The following is a 13,742-nucleotide window of genomic DNA, read 5'->3' as shown; positions in this document are numbered from 1 at the left end:
CAGCAGAGGCATCCTTGATTTTGCTTAGCAGGCTTCTGAGATGGCTGGTCAACATGCCAAATTAATGGTCCCTGATGAAAGAGATGCATCACATTTGCCGTACTCCCTGCACATAAGGAGTGCAGACGTCATAATATACATGCCCTACAATGGTTACACAGATTGTAATTGTCATCGCAGAACACTTTGAATTGCAGTCTGGGCTGCAGTGAGCCTGTGAGAGCTGCTACAATTATTGGAAACACACAGAGATTCCAGTAAAGCCAGTGTGAGAAATTTGATGGACCACGTGGTGGGAGTGTGCTCACCTGGGCTTTTTGAAATATTACATCAAATAAAATGATGGTAGACCAACCTCAGAAAAATGTGTCCGGCTAATCCACACACATTTTACTATTTTCACACCATGACAAATGCATAGACCTGTGCACTTTGGGTGGACACAGCCTGCAGGCCCAGTCCACCCTGTCATATTTAGTTGGAATCTGATTGCCAGGAGTGAACTATGCCTTCCCCAGGAAGGGGGAGGACCAAGCTTTCCTCTGCCATGGCCAGCCTTATCAACTAACAAAGGCTCCATGGATCCATCCCTGCTCTTGTGTTAGGTCCTGCGGCTGGTGGCAGTGATTAACATACCGATAGATGGTACTTCAAGCTCACAGAAGTTAACAAAGGATACAGGAAACCCACAAACCTTTCATATGTAACTGTGTCCACCTGAAGCCAGAGTGAACCCTCAGTATCAATGGCAATGAGCTGTCATGTCTGGGATGGCTATTTAAAGTAAGCCACCCCACTAGGGGGATCCCATTCATACGGTACAAAAATGTGGTTTGCAGGAGCCAGAGAGTCTGGTCTGGCCACATCTTCAAGGGAGACCTGCCACATTAACAGGGAAAACATACAGAGGACCATTAACCAGAGACGCTATTTGAACACAACAGACAGTATGATGGGTGGAACCTAGTGCCACAAGGAAGTATGGCCAGAGATTTCTGTCAAGATAAGGTTTCTGTCATTTTAGTTTTGGTGCACACCATATCCCTGTCTTCACCCCTTTACCTTTCCTGTTGAAAATCACTCTGTTTATGACCTCACACATACAGGAGATTGTTGATATGGACCCCAGGATTGGTTCATTAAGGAAGGCTTAGCCTACACCAATAACTGTGGCCCACTTGGTGTTTAAAGAGGGCTGAAGCCCTTCTTTAAGGAGATGATCTGAATATTTTGGATGAAGCAGCAAGAAAAACTCAACCTTAGACCATGGCTGAAGGTACAGTGTGCCTTACAGCTTCCGCCAGTGAAGGAAGGCCAAGATCTCCAAGGCTAGGAAGCAAGATCCCTCTCCTACACATCTGCAGGGATCAGAGGGAGATGCAGTACTCAAAGGACCCTCCAACCACTCCAAAAATGCTAGCCAGGCAGCACACAGCATGCCCTGCTAGGCCCTACAGCAAGCTTCCTTTATAGGAAGTACAAGAAGGTCTCTGAACCTAAAACCAAGGCAAGGAAGCTGCCTGCAACACACTCCAAAACTGTGGGCTGTCCACCTTAAAGGATGAAACAGGCCGATTGAAGAAGCTGGGAGAAGTGCCTTAATGAGCATATATCGACATTTGGGAGCCAGTTTAGATCCTTGATATGCAACCAACGGCAATGCTTCAGAACCACAGATCTACACTGAGACAAGGATTCCTGACCCAAGCCACCATGTTGGCCAGCCTGCAGCCGTTAGTGCATCTTTTTTATGCCAAACCGTCTTGCTGCCTAATACCAGCAGCTGACTCCCATCTTGAACCCTGTCACAGAGGTTGCAAAGTGCCCTGTAGCTGACTAGTCCGCGTCGAGCACCAAGAACACCTGCAGCACAAGGTACAATGTGATTCTTTCCCCCTGGCCCTTCCCCAAAGGCCATTATAGACATATCAAGATGCATTGCTACTTGTGTGCTGATGCCAAGAAATCTTAAACTGTTGTGGTTAGTAACCATACCCTCCTGTCAGTATCCAGAGTGCATCTCTTTTCCTTTCTTAAAACGGTCTGTCCTATTCCTTTACAGTGAGGGTTGTATTTTGTACTGTTGCTAGAACTGTCTCTTGTCCTATAAATAAAGTAGATAGTGTTTACACAACCTTGACTGGACAGTACCTTTTATCATTGGGTAATAATTGTATTTTTGCACTGTTGCAACTACTCAACGATCATTGACCTTTCGGCGATAAGCCTGCCGTTCCATCCACGTTACCAAAATTGGACGAGGAGGTTTATGATGTTCTTGTTATTCCAATCTGTTTGGATCTCTTCTGGTGCGTTAGAGGTGTGGGGCTGATTGATGGTTAAGGAACCAATATTCAACCCTGGGCCACTGGTACACTAGGAGTTGATTCGTCACAACCAGATTGCCCCCTCGGCACATGGGATTTCTGTAAGCAAAAAGGAAGTGCACCAAGTGCTTTTGGAGTATACATAGAGCTCCACAGAAAACAACACAAGAGTTATTCATCGAGTAACACTAGAAATGAATCATCAGATCTCACACAAGGCTAAAAATATTCTACATAGAGTGCCACAACATGAGCAGGGCACACGCACTTCATCAGAGTAAAGAGAGAGATCTCTGAGGTGCAGCACATGAAGAGGTCATCAAAGGTGATACAGAGATTTCGGTGCAGCCCAGTGCTACAGAGGGAAGACATTGTAACACAGCACACACAGGGATCATCATAGCATACAGAACACCACTTTGTCCCCATCTTCTTCCCAAGTGAACTTTATTATTTATTTATTATTTGTTTGATTCTAACCCACCACAGCCCGCAGGCATCAGGGCGCACATAGACTTGAGGATGATTCAAGCGGACAAGGCAAGACATAGAAGGAGGTTCCAGATCAGCTCACTATGCAAATAGTAGAGTGTTTAGTTTGTGTTTGACGTTTCTCAGCTTTTTTTAATACCTGTGAGAGAATCTGAAACACAGTATTTGATTGGATTAGGAGGCAGCCACAGTAGGAAAATCTCTGTGAATGCACTGATGCTGAGAGTAGTAGGAAGAAGAGACTCTGTTGCAACTGGACCAGTTGTAATGCTGTTCGTAAGATCCATTGTTCCCATTTCCTTGGTGTGTATTGCTTCCCAGGGTGCTTCAGGCCAGCCTTCCAGCCAGCCTTACAGATGGATAACTCTTAGGGGAAAGCACAAACATGAAAGGAATAGGACAGTGGGTGCTCCCAATTCAAAGCACTTCTCACCCTGCCTGAGTGTCCCCTGTTCACTGCTTTGACAATGATTGTCATGTTTCCAGGGTCTGTGCTACAGCGTGAGACTATCAGTGTATAACATGCAACACAAATAATCCAGTTCTAGTAATGCAACACTTCTGGTTAATTCTCATTCTGTAGTAATGTGTGGGTTTAGCCAAATGCAGTAAATAATGTTCAGCTAAAAGCAATATATCGCAGGAAATTAATACATGTGGGTGCTTGTATAGTGTTTACACTACACATGGCTTTTTAAAAGCGCTGAAGTGGTAAGAAGGCGGTAAGGGAATGCTATAGTAGTGAGATAAAACTGATAATATTCATCATCTGACTGGTGACCCCGTTTTTTCTAGTGAATATTACTGCATTACAAAAACCTTATGTAACAAAATCAAGCAAAATCCTGTTGTTTTCTTGTTTTCTTGGTGACATCCGTTGAAAAACAAATGCTGTGCCTTGTTTACAACTGAGGTGGTTTGACGATTCACAGGTTTTCGTCACTTTTGTACAGAGTGGAGCTCTTCTCTATGAGGGTATGGAGGTGGAGCAATTCAAACCCATGCTGCCTCAAGCAATGAGAGGCAGTCGGTCTCTGAAGAAGAAGCCGTAAGAAACTTTTAGGGCTGGAGTAAATCCGACTCACTGCAAAAGCAGGGAGCAGTGGAACTGCACAACCCAAAGAGGAGGAAAGCTGGAATATATGAGGAACTGTGCAGAACCAACAGTGACCTGAGCCCCTGGGAGAAACGGTAGTGCTCCCCAGTGAAAATACAGGCAACAGGAGTTGTGGGAAAGCCAGATAGACTCCAGGGAGCCTGAAGAGTGGAATATTCCCCCGGAGTGATTTCCCTTGTCACAGTATTGATACCCAAAGTACCAAAGCAGTAGTGGTACCCACAGAACCTCGAGTCAAGTATTCCTCAGGAGTTATCTTCCTCATGACTGTAGTGATACCAAGAGGACCAAAAGTCAAGTATTCCTTGGGAGTGATCTCCCTCATCAAAGTAGTGATACCCAAAGAACCAAGAGTCAAGTATTCCACGGGAGCAATCTCTCTCTTCACAGTAGTGATACCCAGAGAACAAAGAGTCAAATATTTTTCTTGGAGTGATCTCCCTCTTCACAGTGGTGACACTCGAATCCATAAATCGCAAGAGTGCCTTGAGAGCGAATTCCCTGGTCACAGTGGGAATCCCAAACTATGTGAAAGATAACAAAAGGTCCAGAACTGTCAGGGAGACATCTCCCCAATCGTCCAAAAATAAAGTGTCCTGAGAAAGTGCCAGCAATAAGAACAAGAATTGATAATGCCTTAAATCTGTGGCTTGAAAATCCTCGAGAGGAAGCAAAGAGACTTCTAAAAACCTGTACAAAGAACTATCAAGAGACAGTCTCCAAAACTCTTCCAGACAGACCAGGAGAAGGGTATCATCTCCTGGTCTATTGCAAGAGACTGCTGTTAAGCCAGCCTAAAACTTGATTGACCAGGAGAAGGGAGCCATTCTCTGTGTGTCTTGGGTAAGAAGATCATTGAAACCTTTGTTTCTTGGTCTTTTTCTTAGAGGTAGGGATAGAGAAGTTGGTTTGGACAGAGGACGGTATATTGATTTTTGACTTACATCCTGACAAGCACCTGAGTTATTCTGTGTTGCAGTAAGGAAACCCACTCTAGAAATAGGGAGAGAAGAGGTTATTTTCTTTATTTGAATAAAATTCTATAGCCAAAATGATACCACAATGTCAGCCTCCTTTCTTCATCACACCACATCCAATGTCCATCATCAGGGCTAGTTCTGCAGGTGACATACAAAAAGATATGTTTGTTACAGTTTCACTGTGTTGACCTATATCCTTCCTTTAGTAGAAATTGGATTAAAATGAATTAATCGAATCCAAAATGTCCAAAAGAGAAAAAAACAAAAGTTATTTTACCGAAATTAACATTTGGTTTGCTCTCTCCCAGACATTTCTGACAACCCACTTCCACCCACCCACTTACTCACCGGTGGGCAGCACGTCTCCTTTTGTGCTGCTGTCTGCATCCCTCGGCAATGCTGGTTCCCTTCACTTGTGTGCATGGGAACCGGCACCGTAGGGTACTCTTTTCTTTTTTTTTATAACATTATTCTAACGGGTACAGGGGACACCCCTGCTGACATTATAGTGAACAAGGTTTCGGGGGACACCCCCACAGCCCCTGCTGCCCTTGTTCACTATAATACAGTTGAAATTCGAACAAATATCCCATTCGTTTTTTTTTTTTGTTTTTAAAGCAATTATATGGATTCCGTAGAAATGTATGGATCGCTGTAAAGTCATACCTGTCTGCCTGGGCATATGTGTCATCAGTTGAAGAATACTGATAAAGTAGAGCGATGTACCACATACATATCTTTATTTATTATTTATAGGGCTAGCCCTGATGATGGACGACCAGTCTGAAATGCATCGGCTTGCGACTCTGTCACATTGTGATTGTTTTACCAATTGAATTTGTAATGCAGTAGCATTCACTACAAAAAAGGGGGTCACTCGATGTGATGATGAATATCATCAATTTATTCTTACTGTTTCATTCCCTGGAAAAAGTCCATTCCAGGTTCTGGTAAACCCCATGTATGTGTTTGCCTGATTGAATGAGTTGTATATAAATGTGTGGTGCACGCCCATACCCCAAGTCAAGGGAATGTTATTATGCCACGTCTGTTGTCTAGTGCTTACACTGTCCCCAGTCAGCTTGAAACCTCTGAGAAGGAAGATGTGGGAGGTGGTGAGAATAAAGGAAAGAAGACAACCTAATGTTATTTTATTTGTTGTATGGTGTTTCAACTTTCTAAGGGTGCTTCAAAACATTGATGGAGAAGAGAGATGGACGTTTTGATGTGTGGAGTAGTAGGGGGTGTAGGAGAGAAAATTGGGTGGTGGTATTAGAAATGAAGGGATTAGGACCATGAAAGCAATAGGCCCGACAGTTTGAAGGACAATGGAGAAGTGGATGTGGGATCGGACATTTGTGGTGTGCGATGAGAGCAACCAGGCGCAGCATTACAAAATAGCTATGAAACTAGCCCACTGGTATCCCGGTCAGCAACAGCAGCAGGTGGAAAGTTGAATTGTTTGTGTGCCAGTCCGAAATCTTAGCGAGTGAGGCAGCTGGGTGCTTGCACATGTTCCCAGCCTCTCTAAAGGAAGTGCTTATCAAAAGACCAGTCTCTCCTAGAGTACCTCACAATGAATCGCTGTAAGTTGAAAATTGTCTGCATGCACTTTCAAAGTCTCTGAATCTCACATGGAAAAACAAACTTTTCAGCCACAATACATTTGAATGTTTGCAACCTGTTTGTGATCTTTGTTCTTCCTCTCACTTTTCCATGCAGTCAGTAGGCTTCAGAGTCACACACAGTCAGGAGACCCCAGGTCGGGCATGGTAGCAACAATGTTTCCAGCCTGCCTCAGTTTAGAGCCTCCCCTGGTCACTCTCTTCTTCATTTCACCAATTTAGCTGTCTTAAATGGTCCTTTGCAGTGCCTGCAGCTTCTGCTGTCAGCACATGAGTATGCATAGAAGACACATACTGCCAGTCCAGGCCTCAACTGATCCCTTTCATAACCTGCCAGCACTCTCCTGCTGGGTGGGCTCAGGCAGCACACGCTTGTCAATGATCTCTGACTCTGATATGTATTCTTTGCAAGATCCCAGCCTCTAGCCCACATGGTTAATGCTCTGTAACATTTGCTGGGTATGATTCTCAGGCAGCTCTCTAAAATCAATGGTACTCCTCACCACTGCCCTGGAGATGTTGGGCTAAGGTCTGCATGTCAAAGTGTGTTAAGATCAGTCATAGGTTCTGTGTCTGCCTTTTTAGTAATACATAGAACCAGGAACGGTATATCTGGTCAGAGGATATGGACCGGGTGTGTGGAAATGTAAGGTCAGAGGCCCTTTTCAGGAGAGTGCTAATGTTCAAAGTAGTAAACTGTTAAGGAGTCCAGTCTGGCGTCACACTCCGGACCAGGACTCTTGCCCTTAGCCTATGATGTAGCACTCAATTAGAATCATTTTTTTCTTTATTTTCTACAAATTCGAATTGAGCTGGCACCCAACCCATCTCACACCCCCTTTTACAAAAACCATGGATCACAATGGACCATGAACTAGGCTGGTGGTTGGGAATACAGTATTAATTTATTTTAAAATCAAAGAAAAGCACACAATTTTAATATTGGGCAGCAATCACCGATGGGGTGATAATAACAATCTAAACTAATGAAATACACCCATTTTGACCTTCTACAAGAACATTGTAACGCTCAACTGATATCCACGGGGACGCCACTCAGTCTGGTTGGACCACTTCCGACTTTGAACCCCCTCCCTTGGACTCTTGTTCGGCCGAGGACCGGGTCTGAAAACACAGGAATTTGGGTTTAGTTTTATTGTCTCTTCCGGCCCAAAGCCCACCTCCCTTGTGGTCCCAACTACGCCCTGCATGCTCTCCTCACCTTGTTTTATTATATGGTGTGCTCCCCGTCCTGCTGTTCTGCACAGGGGCGCGTTGTTGGATGGGTGCGGTGCAACCTAGATGCTTTACTGGTGCGGGCCCTTAGTGTCCAGACCTGCTGCGACTCCTGTTTGTCCAGGTAAGACTGCTGGTTTGGCAGTTTGTTCTTTACTTTGCAATTACCCCTATTAATATCTCTCCTTCTTCCTTAGGTGCGAATGGAGTTCCGGTGGTGTGTTCTGCTTGGGGCTTTGCACGAGATGGTAAGTGAAAGCGTGATGCACGGCGCTATGTGCCTTATCTTGTGCTGACCTGTTTGTTCTCTCTTCTTTTCAGGCCGCTGCGATGTCCCGGAATGGATGCTGCTGAGAAGATGCTGCTGAGAAGATGAAGAGAGGTGAGTAAAACGTAGCACGTGCCGCCTTCTTGATCTCTTGTATGCTAATAAGTGTGTTCTTCCATCTTGCAGTTTGTTAAAATGGCCCGGAATGGACGTGGGCCAAGGACGAGTCAACCCCAGGAAAGCGTGCGCTTATTTTGATTGTTTTCTATATTGGAGAATAAACGCTTACTAATGCTACTTTTCTGTTCTTTTTTCTTCTCAGGTGTGGCTGTTTTGAGAACACCCCCTTTGCAGCCGGCTTCAGAGACCAAGCACTGGTCTCTAATCATGAACATTGATAAAGTCCGTTTTGTTTAGACTAACCAAACTGTGCAGTCTCATTACATCATGTGATGCGAATCATAATTCAACAGCATCCAAAGTGTAAATTTCTTGCAATATGGGCCTTACTGTATGTACAATTCTTCTTTACATTTTATGAAATGAAGAGCAGGCTCGGACTGGCTTAGGGGGGAGTAGGGCAATGCCCGAATCAAAAACACAAAATGCTAGGGTGGGCCCATTTTTTGGGGTCAAAGTGGGCCACTTACTTTTTTGGCTAATGTGGGCCATTTTGATGAGTTACTTCGCTATGCGGCTAGTTGCTTTGACCATAGTTGCTGAAGAAATATTCTTGAAATAGAACCATTTTCATAACATGTTATCAATAACCTCCCCCCGATCCCGTAAGTACTATTCTAACAGTCTGTCACAAAAGGAATGCATTGCCATTTGCAACTGTGTCCCACATTTTGGTGCCCAAGACAATTTGATGCCCCAGTCCGACCCTGATGAAGAGGACATTCTGTGGTTTGCGAAGTCTTTGTACATAAAGGACCTCAGCTGGACGGATGTAAGGTGCCCGTTAGAAGTAAGATTAGGATTAAGTTTAGTAGATGACCATAGAAATAAGACATACGAGTTAACATTTGGCATCATTAGTGACGTTTGAATTTTTGTGTAGTTATTTTGAGGAGCACTTCTCCATATGATGATGGCTATTAGATGAGCCTAAACGCGTTGAGGAACGTGGAATGTCCTCCCACGTTCAGATAATGTGAAGAAGAATTGTACATACAACATTGTACACCTTACAAAGAATTTAAAATAAAATAATGTTGAATTATTGTTACTATTTCAAAGGTTTTAATGAGCGCGCACAGCTCTCTCAGTCTACACAACATTGACGTTATGCTTGTTCTCGATACTAGCCCGCTGATGCATTGTGGAGGTGCTCAGCCAGGGATTTCAAAAAAGCTGCTGAAGGGAACTCACAATTCTCTTTCTACCTTTTTCCTGGTCAGTGTGAATGCAGTAAAAGTGCTCACAGTAAAGGGAAATCCATGCCGCAGCCTAATCAGACTAGGATTATGCATTTCTAGGGGGGATTCAATTTATAAATGCGTTCTGAACCAAACTATGAAGAAGACATGGCTGCCAACTTTGAAAACCCTAAGAATGCAGAGTGGTGATACATCCCCTCAAATCCATCTCTGGGCACTCGCAATTTTTCAGTCAGCATTACTAGTTTCGAGTTTGCTGACTGTTAAAAAGAAGTGTACATCTAATGTGCTTGCACTTCATCTGTACCACTCGTCATTGGACAGGAAATCTGTTGTAATGTAACCTGTGCGTGTTTACCTGTTTTTACTTCCAGCCATGGGTCCATCTCCCTTTCTGTTGAAGTTGCTCGACGGCTGGGTGGCCATGGTCCATTTCCAAGTAATAAACGTACAGTTCCTTACCTTTTCCTCAGCTTGAGCCTCCTCACTTCACTGACGATGAGGACGACGAGTTGAAGCAGACCCAGGGAGCCCTCATGCGTGCACCCAGCAATTTATGGAAACGGGAGTGCATCTCCTGTACCAGCCCGGAGCTGTGCGAGTGTTTCGGGTGCAACCAAGGCAAGTCCGGCTCCCCATCTGCATTTGTGGAAGCATTGAAGAGTCTCGGCTCCACTGCAAGGGCATGAGTACAGCCCAACTGTGCGTCCTCACAGTTAACTGAGCCTGTCTGAGGAAAGGACCCAGCTGTGACCCTGTAGGTTGCATAACAACCCAGCATCTACAGTGAGATAATACCTGCCCTGATCCGAGGAAAGAGCCCAACTACGTCACTGGCGTGGTTGACATTTTAGGTTGCCTAGCAACCCAGCACTTACTGTGCGGCTTCATATGCATTTATTCGCAGCACCAGCCCTGCATTTAAGTGAGCATTGTTGGAGTGCACACAGCACACGTGAGAGCTGGCACCAGAGGTTCGATACCAAGGTATTTCCATCACATTCAGGTGCAAGTAAGCAAGAAAAGGGTGTTCTTCACAAGATCCTCTATACCAAGGTACTGTCAGCCATTCAGGTGCAAGAAAATAATGTGTTCTTTCTGCACAAAGTACTCTCTACCACATCATTTAAGCAACTGGCAGATCTCAAGGGGAGTGCTTGTGATTCATTACCATGCAACAAAGCAATGCCAGGACCCCACCCGCATTTCTGGTTACTTTAACTGAACTCCTAGTATTATGGCATCTCTGGATTGAAGCTTTCAAAGTGTATTTGAGGGCAGCTGGCGGCACTAAATACACTGACAATGAAAGGGAAGCAGTACTTTTGAACTATTTGGGAACTGAAGGTATTCAGACATTTGCCTGGCGATGATGTATGTGTGCCAGGTGAAGTGGAAGGAGAGACTATAGTGGGTATGTATGAGAGAGCATTGAAAAGGTTGGAAGGGCGTTTTGACAAAAGATCAAATGTGGTATTGGAGAGGTACCACTTCTTTTGGAGGGTACTAGGAGCCGGTGAGTCAATCAACTTGTCACAGCAGTATGCACTCTCATCTTGACCTGCAAATTCACTGGCATACATGACAAATACATAAGAGACCAGGTAATGATGAAAACCAGTAGTGTCAAAGTGAGGGAGAGACTATGGATTAATAGGGACCCAACCTTAGAGAAAGTGATTGAAATAGACAGGGCCATTGAAGAGTCTTGGGTGAGTGTGCAGGCTGTAACAGAGAAGGTGGACAGGACGTGCCAAGGGGAGCCGGTACAAGCTGTCTTAACACCAAAGAAAATCACTGGGGATAATAAAGGCAGAACTGACCAAGGAGACAGCCACTCGAACAAGAGTAACAGGGGACCATCTGGTCCTATTGGCAGGCAGGCTTGCAGAAGATGTGAATGGATGGGTCACTCCACTGGAGCCAAGGAGGGTTCCGCCTGGGCAGTGGAATGTTGGAGATGTAACACCAGAGGACATTATGAAAGGATGTGCAGAACGAGTAATGAGGGAAGACAAGTGGTCAGATTGGGAGAAGCAGAGGAAGGTGTGGATGGAGTGGTGGGGTACATAAGCAAAGCAGCACGCAAAGGTGTGTTATTGCATGTGGGATGCGTTGACCATAAATGGAGTGCAAATAGAAATGTTAGTAGATTCCGGGTCACTGTACGCAATGATATCACTGGAATTATACACAATGGCCCTCATTACGATACTGGCGCTAAACCATGGCGCTAATAGCACCATGGTTGGTGCCGGTATCGTAACGAGTCCGCCAATGTTCAATGGGGAATTACCACCCCATTCCAAGGTTGGCGGGGCGGTAATTCCCCATTGAACATTGGCCCTTCCCCATTCCCATTTTTGCCTGATAGGGCTCAATGGGACTGGGGAAGGCGCTAAGTACGGTACCGCAAATTGCGGTACCGTACTTAGCACAAAAGTCCCTTTGCGGGTCCCTACTTTAACGGCTGGTCTAGACCAGCCGTTCAGGTCAGGTCCTGCAAAGGGACCTCGTAGTAAGGCGCTAATGGGTTAATGGCGCAGCAGCCTTTTACGGCACCGTTAACCCATTAGCGCCAGGGTCGTAATGATGCCCAATGATTTAAGAGAAGGCACTATCAGCTCTCAAACCTGCAAACATCAACCCCTGTGCATATGGACAGGTACCCATAAAGGTTTTGGGTAATGAATTGGCACACATAGAATTCAAGGGATGCACTACAGAAGGGAAGCTATTCAGACTCGTCCAAGAGGCATAACTGCCTAAACCACATTGGATTGAATTAGTCTTCAGTGCTTCAATGAATTGATATGAAGCTTCTATGTACTGCTTTATGTTGAATTTACCTATTGATTGTAATTTTCATGCTAACAAAAGACTAGCTATCAAAGCCTTAACTGTATGTATAGAGAGCCTCCATGCCTGCAACCTACCAGTATACTATATCTGCCTATACTGGACCAGTAATCTAGCCACTATTGATGTGTACTCTCTTGCACATTGCCTAACTTATTTACCATAGCCATCTAGGCGCACTGTACTAACTGTGACGCTGTTGCCATACTGCTCGATCACTCCTACTGCTACATTGCACCACCTGCTCTAATACACTGTGTACCCCACTCTGCTAAACCTAGTCTACATAGGTGCCCTACCTAGCCTATTGGTACTATCCACTATGTTTATGTCCACTAATACAGCAGACACAGTAGACACTCACACCTTGACCTCCAAATTAACAACAGACAAGTCTAGTATACCCATGAGCTCACCCTTCCAAAAGACCCCATGCAACACGGCAGACAGAAACCTTAGACTCCGGGCACAGCTGCCAAAACTATTTGAACCCCCTATCAGATATGAGGCCAACCCAGACCACTATAGATCAGAGTATCTCATATGCCCATAACTAAGACACTCCCCACTCTCAATACCAAGCACCTCTCAAAAAGACTGAAGACTTGCACGCACACATGTTCACCCTCCATACCCCCCAACTTCCTCCACCAGATAAGTTTGTACCAGACCTCAAAGGAGCCCTAATAAATGCAAGATCCTTAGTTGCTCATGCAACCGAAATAGACAAAGTTATCCTAGCAAAAGACTATGACTTCATTGCTATTACAGAATCATGGTTACACGAGACGGCAGGCCCTGCGCTGACCTTAGCAGTACCAGATGACTACACTATCCTTAGCCTAATAGGCACTTCTGTCAAAAACATTCCGAGACTTCAAATCACACAGAACAACGCCTTCAGAGCAGCCCTCAATATTCCTAGGAGGGAACACATCTCTCTAGCAAGACAAAATGCCCATTGGCTCCCAGTCAAAGAGCCCATCCAGTTCAAGAGTCTCACTGTCAAGACCGGTGGGGGGGTCTGTACTTCCGCTCTCTATATGGTAGAGGAGAGGCACAGAGGACCCCAGCCAAGATTCTCGATTGTGGTAGCAATGGACGAGCAATCAAGGCCTAGCTTCTCAGGAGGTGATGCAGGCTGGTTCTTAAGTACAGTGTATCCCCAAGCCCCCACAAAGGAATGTCCACACACTGTATTACTGAAAACACAGTCTTTATATAATTAATATTCAAGGGTTATGTACACTTATCACAACAACGCACTTTGTGCTCAGGAAAACCAATAATGATAAATATCTACAATTCTAAAGTGGTACCACTAATATTAGACCTCATAACAGTGCATTCACAATACTGTAGCAATGGCACGCAGATCAATAAGCAGGAAACCAGCGAATAGAGAGAGGAGAGATAACAGATGGTTGAAACAATAGGCAGAAGACGGGCCCTTGCT

The sequence above is a fragment of the Ambystoma mexicanum genome, chromosome 11 (genome assembly GCF_040938575.1).
Source record: "Ambystoma mexicanum isolate Mex_15411 chromosome 11, UKY_AmexF1_1, whole genome shotgun sequence".
Taxonomy (NCBI): domain Eukaryota; kingdom Metazoa; phylum Chordata; class Amphibia; order Caudata; family Ambystomatidae; genus Ambystoma; species Ambystoma mexicanum.
Note: the sequence above shows the minus strand (reverse complement) of the source record.